A 9239-nucleotide genomic window follows, 5' to 3' on the forward strand; every position below is an offset into this window, starting at 1 on the left:
ATTATTTAATGGGACCAAGGTGCATAAATTCAGTTGGTGTAATACTTGTGAATGCATTGATCCTTCTTCCCTGTTAATGTTCTACTGAGATACTAGAAATATGCAACATGTCAACACTTCATTAAAAACTGACTGACTAACTAAATAACATTAAAATCTCGGTTGCACACAGAAATGATTAGCAAAAGATTTCCCTGTGGTGCAAGTAAGCCTGCTATTATAACAACACTCGGGCCTACCTCTAGTTGTGAGGCATCAGTGTTCTAACCAATAACACTTGTTGCACAGAATTTCAACATATTAATAATATTCCTTTTTGTACAGATATGTCAAAGAAAGAATATCACTTTGAAAATTTCTCCCTGCCAGGTCTGCAGAAAGAAAGAACACTTGGAGCACTGCTGTCATTCTAAAGCTGACAATAGTGTAATTAAGTTTTATGATGGGGAGCCATAAATTCACACCTGGGGTGGCACTTATGTCTAGTATGCTTAGAGCCAATCTGCAAAATCTAAAAATTCCAAGGCATAGGCACAAACCCATGCCTTGCTCATGTCCCTAGCAGACATATACAAGGTAAATTGGTTGTGTTAGCTAGGCATGTAAAGGATCTCTTTCCATTAGCCTAGTAATGTCCTATGTGCCTATGAATCTATGATTCACACTACTCTCAGGACAATGGATGTGCAACCTCATGCATAGCCCTCTTATGGGACTGTGAATGATATTTGTGAATACTAGTGCAACATGTTTGGAAGTGGTCTGAGAAATCATTTAGAATGTTTGCAGGACTGACCACATCAGATATTAAGCTGTTTGTTGACTTTCAAAGAAAAAAGTGAAAGAGCATTTGAGAGGTAAGAGTAAATGAGCAGGCAGTGGGTTTTATAGGTATAAGTCTGTGTCAGAGAACCATTTCAAAACTTGCATAATGCTTTGCTGAAGAGAGAGAGAGAGATTTAGGACTGAAAGATGACAGGTCAGGGTACGGCAGAGTAGAATTATTTGCATATTGAACTGATGTATATGGTTGCTGACCTAACAGTAATTTGAATACAGATCCTGTTTTGAAAGGTTTAAGCTATACTGGTGCTCAGTATATATATATTTTTTTGTGGGGGAGGTTCATAGGTTCATAGGTAGGTACTAGGCTATCTGCTCAAAGGCATTTATAAGCCTAGCCAGTAAGTGTTGGCTTTCACCACCCCCTTAGATTAGTTTCCTGTGCCTCTGTCCAACAGAGCCACTGAAGTGATCCCCGGGGTAAACTTTCTGTTTCCCATCCACTCGTCAAGGTTTCTCTTGAAGAGTGTTAGTGAGGAGCTCTGCCTAATGTAGATTGGAATCTTGTTCCAAAGCATGGCCAAACATTCAAACATTTTTCTTCTATACAAATAACGTCTACTGTGGATAGGCTTGTGTTTATTGGGGATGATTGGGAATAATCATGTTCTGCTAAACTTTTATGTGCTGGAGGGAACTGGACATGCAGTCTGATAATTATTTTATTGATAGCACCTGATGGATTATTTTATATTCTTAGCTGACCTCTAAATTCCTAGTTACTGTCAGTGAGGATGTTTGACATCATGTAACAACTGCAGTTGTATATGCAATAATGTTGGATTTAAGCCTTGGCACAGAAGCACCCCTCCTCCTTTTGAAAACTTACTGTACTGTATGACTTCCATCTGACCTCCACTGCTTTCAGTGGTACAGTGTATGCCAATTTTCCCTCTAGCTACTATAACAACTTTTAGTTTTAGCTCAGCATAATAGCTAGAGTGAAAATCAACTGCAAACTAAAGTGAAAATCATCATACCTTACTGTAATGCTGTGGATGGCAGAAACCAGCTGTCAGTGGGAGTGAGTCATGTTTTTTTCTCCCTACAGTTATTCCTTCAATTGTAGCTGGTAAGTTATGAGAGCAGGGGGAGGGTACTCACCACAACAGGAAGTTAATTAAAAAAAGAAAAAAAAATGAAATAAAAGTTTCCTGCTTAAAATTTATAGATGTGCTCTCTCTGTGTTGCATCTGCTTGCTTGATAGCATCTGCTTTAGTATCAGACCGATGCACCCAGAGCAATGTGAGATACTTTAATTCCCAAAATGGGAATAGCAGCATGGACATTTCCAAAAAAAGAAGTGGGAACAGAAATAGAGTACTTTCATCAGCAGGATTGCAGTAGAGGCATTATGGATGGTGGCTTGCTTTAACATTTTCAATGCACAATTTGGCAGATGGAATGAAAGTAGGGCATTATGAATTCCAGTACTCTGACACACACACACACACACACACACACACACACACACACACACACACACACACAAACGCGTGTGCACGTGCTCGTGCACACATGCACACACACGCACTGTTTCCTTTCTTTTGTTCTACCTTTTTCTTTAGATAATATTTTACCAGATAGATTTACACTATTTACATTTTATGTTTGATCTAGAATAGTTAATATTTATTTAGCTGAAAACATTGTGATGAAAATAAATCAGCATTAGAGCCTGGAGCTGTAGATCAGAGTGTGATATACCTTTAAGAAGCTTTCCAGTGAGTCAGCACATGCATATAAGTATTGAGCACGTGCAACCAAGAGTGCCATTTTGAGTGAGCAGCCAGAGTGTGAGCATGCAAGTATGTAGTTAGTCAGTTAGTTAGATAACTTAAGTTTAATGTTCCTGCCATCCATCCTGATGTATCTATATACAATAAACTACTTAAACGAACACCCCAGCTTCAACGTCTTCCTCATGCACATAGGAAGAGTGACATGGTGTCAGAATGGGATCCAGAGTTACAGCCATGAGGCAACTGGTTAAAGGTGGAAGAATATATAGGATTGGATCATCCCTACCACTCAAATGACTTGCAAAACAGGTCATAAACAAATTCCAGGCACTAAAACTTGCTTAAATGATTTATTTTGCTATAAATATAAAATGAAGCACTCAGAATGCTCAAAATTAATTTCTTATTAAACGAAATATTTTAAACTGTGACAATATTCAAAATAATTATGAAAATGTTTAAAACAATATCCGAATTGCATAAAATGTACAAAAATAGGAAAACAGACATATTTTTTTCACTATGTGCTGCTTTTTTTATTAACTAAAGTTGTTCAAAGTATCTGAAGTGTGCAGAGTGTTTGCAAGTTTGTGTAGTATTACATTGCAGTTATATCTCAAAGTAAATATGTTTCAAGGAATATTTCACAAAGTATAGTTTTTTCAAAGCATATTTCACAGAGTATAATATTTTGAAGGGCTCATTGTGCATTTAAATATTATTACAAGTACCCGGTGTGTGTGAATGTTTATACATAATTACAAGGGCCATTTTGCATTGGTTTACTGTAATCTGTGGGCATGGCAGAAGTATTTCACAGACCTGCGCTGCTTGTGTTTGATAACAATATTGCAGAAAATTGGAGAGTGTTTGAGCAAGAATACAATATTTTCATACAGGCTGCTTTTTCTGGCAAAGATGCATGTACAAAAGCATTTATTTATTCTGTGTAATTTAGCTGGTTCAGAGGCCACTGAAAGACAGCGTTCATTTGTGTGTGCACTTGGTGTGTTTGGAGGGGAGGGGAAGACCACCATATAGTGGTACTGGCTGAAATGAGAGAAGATCCTGAATGCTTAAAATCTAAATTTAGAAAAGTGTGTAACCCACAAATGAATGTTACAATGGAAAGACACTTATTTTACACAAGGGATCAAAAACCTGGTGAAACTTTTGCAGCATCTTTAACTGACTTGAGAAGCAAGGCTAAAACGTGCAGATTTGGTGATTTGAAAGATAAGTTGATAAAGGACAGGCCTGTGTGTAATATTAATAATGACACAGTAAGAAAGATTTTGCTTTGAGGCAGTAATTTGATATTAAATAAAGTCATTGAGATTTGTCAGATATACGAGCTTACAGAAAAGCACACAAGTATGCTTACAAATGAGAATAGCTATGGAAGGCACAGTGACCAAACTCATGTAGATAGCATGGAACACATGGTTAAAACATACAGGCCCAAGCATACGGCTGCTACTGCAGGTCCTGTAACAGTCCTTGGGAAACCCAGAGTCTTTCTAGCAAATTCCAGAGCATGCTCAGTGAAGCATAAGGGTGAGTCAGCAAAGTGAAAATATGTGCCCCCCACCAAGCTTCATAGTAAGCCTGCATGATAACAGCTCAACTTTTGCACAAACTATTTTTCTGAGAATGCTAATATTTTTTTCAGACAAACTATGTAAATTACCAGTTGTGTACTCCATGAAGTTAAACCCAGAGGTCAGCCCAGTTGCCAGACAAGCATGGAAAGTTCCAGTAGCTATGCAGAGCAGAGTCAAAGCTGAGCTAGACAGAATGATGCAGCTAGGAGTAATTTGTCCAGTAGAAGAACCTACTGGATGGGTATCCTCCATGTTAGTAGTGCATAAGAAAAGCTCCGATGATATCAGAATATGTATTGATCCAAGAGATCTGAACAAAGCATTAAAAAGGCCACATCATCCAATGTGAACAATTGAAGAAGTTGCTGCCCTCATAACAAACTCCACTGTTTTTTCTGTCTTAGATGTAAACAGTTTATTTTGGCAAATTATGTTTAACTGAAAATCTTCATTATTAACCACATTTGGCATGCCATTTGGAAGATACAGATTTCTGAAAATGTCATTTGGGATACATTTTGCCAGTGAAGCCTTCCAACGTGCTATGTAGAAAATGTTTTTCAGGCTATCCCTTTGCTATTATAGTAGATGATATTCTAGTAGGAGGCAATGATGAAATCAAACATGACAGAAACCTCAAGAAAGTTCTGGAAAGAGCATGTGAAGTGAATCTTAAGCTGAATCCTCAGAAGTGCAAATCAAATTCAGGCTACAAGACGTTACTTATGTTGATCACTTGTTTACCAGTTCAGATTTACAATCAGATCCTTCCAAGCAAACAGCAATTCTCGAGATGCCAGCTCCAGACAATTTCCAAGCCCTAAAATGTTTTCCTGGCATGATCAACTATCTACGTAAGTTCATTTCAGTTTTAAGCCAACTTTCAGCACCACTCAGAGAGATGACATGCAAAGATGTAATTTGTTCATGGTCAGAACAGCACCAAAGAGTATTTGATGTCCTGAAACAGAAAATTGCCAACACACCAACTCTCAGCTACTATGATGTTCACAAACCAGTTACTCTTTCTTGTGATGCTTCTAAATTTGGTCTAGGCAAAGTCATTCTTCAAGAGGATAGACTAGTAGTCTATGCATCGAGAACACTTATCCAAACCAAGATGCAGTATGCCCAGATTAAGAACGAGCTTTTGTCAATTGTGTTTGCATGTCCAAAGTGCCATGATTATATTTATGGTCTACCTGTCCAGATTGAAATTGACCACCAACCTCTTGTTACTATTTTGTGAAAGCCTATGCATACAGCTCCAGCTAGATTGCAATGTATGATGCTTAAATTGCAGAACTACACTTTCAATTTTGTTTACACTAAAGGCAAACTTCTTTATCTTGCAGATACCTTACCTAGATCACCCATAAAAAACACAGAACAGCATAACAATGAGCAACTTGATTTTGAGGTTATGAAAGTAAGACATTTTTCTTCCAAACATCTCAATGAGCTCAGAACTTAAGACAGCTTCAGATCTATTTCTCCAGAAGCTCAACCACTTTATCAGTCAAGGATGGCCTTCAAAGCAATCTTGTTTACCAGTTGAAGTGCAGCCTTATTTTTCATACAGAGATGAGTTTTTGTCAGACAATGTTATCATCATGAAAGGTCCTTAGGTAATTGTTCCAAAGTCCTTCCAACAAGAGTATATTAAGATCTTGTATTGTGGCCACATGGAACTGATTCTACCATAAGAAGGGTGAGACGTCTAGTATTTTGGCCTTCTATGTCAAGAGATTTTGAGTAAGTACTTTCATCTTGCTCAGTATGTAATAGTACAAATTTGCATCAACAGAAAAAAACACTTCACTTAAGCCAAATTCGTGAACTACTTTGGTCAACAGTAGCTATAGATATCTTTGAGTGGAATGGTCAACATTACTTGGTGTTAGAGTCTTGGTCTGAGATTGACCTACTTCCTAATCTAACTTCCAATACTGTAAATCCTAAGTTGAAGTGACATTCTTCTGTCCATGGTAGTCCACACAGAGTTATTTCTGACAATGGTGCACAGTTTACAAGTCAGCAGTTCAAGAGATTTGCAGAAGAGTGGGACTTTGTTCATATTATGAGTAGTCCTAAATACCCTCAGTCCAACAGCTTGGCTGAACATGCAGTTCAAACTGCAAAACAGTTGTTAGGGAAATCCAGATGTGACAATACCAATGTGTTTCTCAACTTGTTAAATCTCAGAAACATTCATGATAATCCTCTTGGTTCACCTGCCCAACGATTTATGTCAAGACAAACCAGAACCACACTACCAATCACCAGTAATTTATTGGTTCCAAGTGCTAAGAACAACAAAGCTGTAAAGGCCCAACTGTTGAAAAAGCATTTGTCCCAAAAGTCTTACTATGATAAAACCAGCAAACTGCTTCGTTCTTTACAAAAGCGGGAGATAGTGAAGATGTAGACGTCAAAAGGTTTTGATCGCATCGAATTTGTGAAAAGTTTGTGTCAAGAGCTGAGATTTTACATTATGGAATCACAAGAAGTGGAACTCAGACAAAACTGGAAGCATTTGTTACCAGTGTCTGAACCAGTGTTACAGCATCTTACCTGTAATAAAGACTGTAGTTCTCAAACTGACTTGTCCACTGTTCCTGTTCCAGGGAACATTCCATCAGCAATCTCCATTCCTGAGAAAATCCCCAAGACTCCTCAAGCAGAACATTCCCCAGTGACTGTCCGTGTTGTTAAACCCTATCCTAACTATTATGTCATGAGATCAGATCGCATCTTGAAACCTACTACCACATATACAGCAATCTGGGTATGACTTACTTTTTCTTTATTAGTGTCTGTATAATTGCATGCCTATTAAAATGCTGTTGTTTATATGAGACAGCTCAGTAAAGAGGGAGTATGTAGATCAGTCTGTGTGATATACCTTTAAGAAGCTTTCCAGTGAGTCAGCACATGCATATAAGGACTGAACACATGCAAGCTAGAGTGCAATTTTGAGTGAGCAGCCAGAGTGTGAGCATGCAAGTATGTAGTCAGTCAGTTAGTTAGATAGTTTAAGTTTAATGTTCCTTTCATCCATTCTGATGTATCTATATACAATAAACTACTTAAATGAACACCCCAGCTTCAACGTCTTCCTCATGCACATAAGAAGAATGACACTATCATGAAGCTCAGATGGGACAGGGATGACCTTGCTGCAGCAGAAAGGCCTCCACCTGGAAGTGCTGAATACCATGAGAATGGTACTTGGCCAATAGTATGGAGTCACTAGCTTATCAGTGGCATTATGCATGGTGCTGCACTGGCTTGTCTTCACTTATGTCAGATACTGCTGTGCATGAACAGTACAAAGCCAGTATCTGGATGGCTCATAGGGCAGGATATTGAGTAGGCCTTGGCAAACTATGCAATATGTTCCTGGAAATGGTTATAGCTGAGCTCAACAACAGTGCTTCAGAATAGTGAAAAACTTTTGAATCTGTGCCACTGTTGCTTCTGGAGGATTTGGAAGAATATGGCTGCAGTATTATATAGGTGGTACTCTGACTTGTTTTTCCTATTGATCATTCCATGCAAGAAACAATGCAACATCATAAAGCTGAGCTGCTATTTATAACATGAGTTCCTTATCAGAAAATGAAATCCAATCTTCTTGACTTGAGTAATTTTGAGCAGATAATTGTCCGTACATTGTAGGCTTGTTGCTGGAATGCACTTGTAAGTAAGGCATTCAGATGAAGTATTTATCTTCTGTGGATTACTCAAGCAATAGCAAGAACAATCTGTGGGCCAAATATCAAAACAAAGAAACTAGAAATATAGACACTTCTATAGTAGAGTGCAAATATAGCATTCTGCATTAATTAGGTTCAATAAAAATTTAACCTTCAAAGCTAAAATTACAACAAACAAACCAACATTTTTTTCCAAGGGAAAAAAAAGTGACCTTTCATCACCCTTGTCTATGATGGGGGATTCACCTCCCCATATGTCCATTACTTAAATATACTAACTCCATGGACACACTACTCAGCCAAAGCACCAAAAAGCCCCTAAATAGCTCATTTTGAAAACACAGACTTAAGCTATTCCTCTCCCTCTATTATTAAATGCAGCTAAGAGAGCCCACATTTTTCTTGTAGCTCAGTTGGTCCATATTCATGAACAAACTCTTGTTAAATCAAATCATTAAAACAGCTGTTAAAAACAGTCAAAATGACTGTGGCTTTTGAACAAATGAAACTTTCTAACCATAGATAAATATATAATGACCCTTTACATTGCAACAACCAAACAAATTATATGTTCCCTATTATGTATACATATGCTAAAATGACTTTTCAGGCTGGTCTTTATGTATCTGATATAATCTGTAAGTTTATTATTCCTGTTGCAGCTTATTTCTCGGGCATAATGTTGCAAGTCACATATTTAGTAAAACTTCCATGCCAGTCCTCTGCATGGTTGTGTTTGTCTTAGACATTCTTTGTGGGTTATTTTTTGTGTTTATTTGTGGGGTATCACTGAATTCCTATTTGGTTTGTTTGTATGGAAGATGTGATTCTTCTTTTCAGCTTTCTTGACATCATGGCTGTGGTGAATACTTTAACTGATGTATTGACTGACCTGCACTGCTCTCAGTGCAGTCTTGTATAAATATTTCCTCAGCTTGAGCTGATTTATGTATAACAGTGTGGATTTGTTCTGTGCCTTTTTTATTATTGATTATTCTTCTTGTTTTCAGTATTTACAGAATACCTTGCACTTGTGGAGTAGGCTTTCCCTTTAGCCATTACATTTTTTCATGAGAACATTGCATAGTTAATAACAATATTATTCATTCTTGCATACATTTATTCATTATGTGATTATCCAGTTAATCTATTTCAAGGTCATGGGGTTGAGAACCCTGCTGCCTAACTCCGTAATCAGTGGGTATAAAGCAGCAAAAGTAATTCTGAATGAGGTGTCAGCCCATTACATGATGCACACACACACACACACACACACACACACACACACACACACACACACACACACACACACACACACACACACACACAC

The sequence above is a fragment of the Protopterus annectens genome, chromosome 5.part0, assembly GCF_019279795.1.
Source record: "Protopterus annectens isolate FY-2018-M chromosome 5.part0, PAN1.0, whole genome shotgun sequence".
In the NCBI taxonomy this organism is placed as follows: domain Eukaryota; kingdom Metazoa; phylum Chordata; order Ceratodontiformes; family Protopteridae; genus Protopterus; species Protopterus annectens.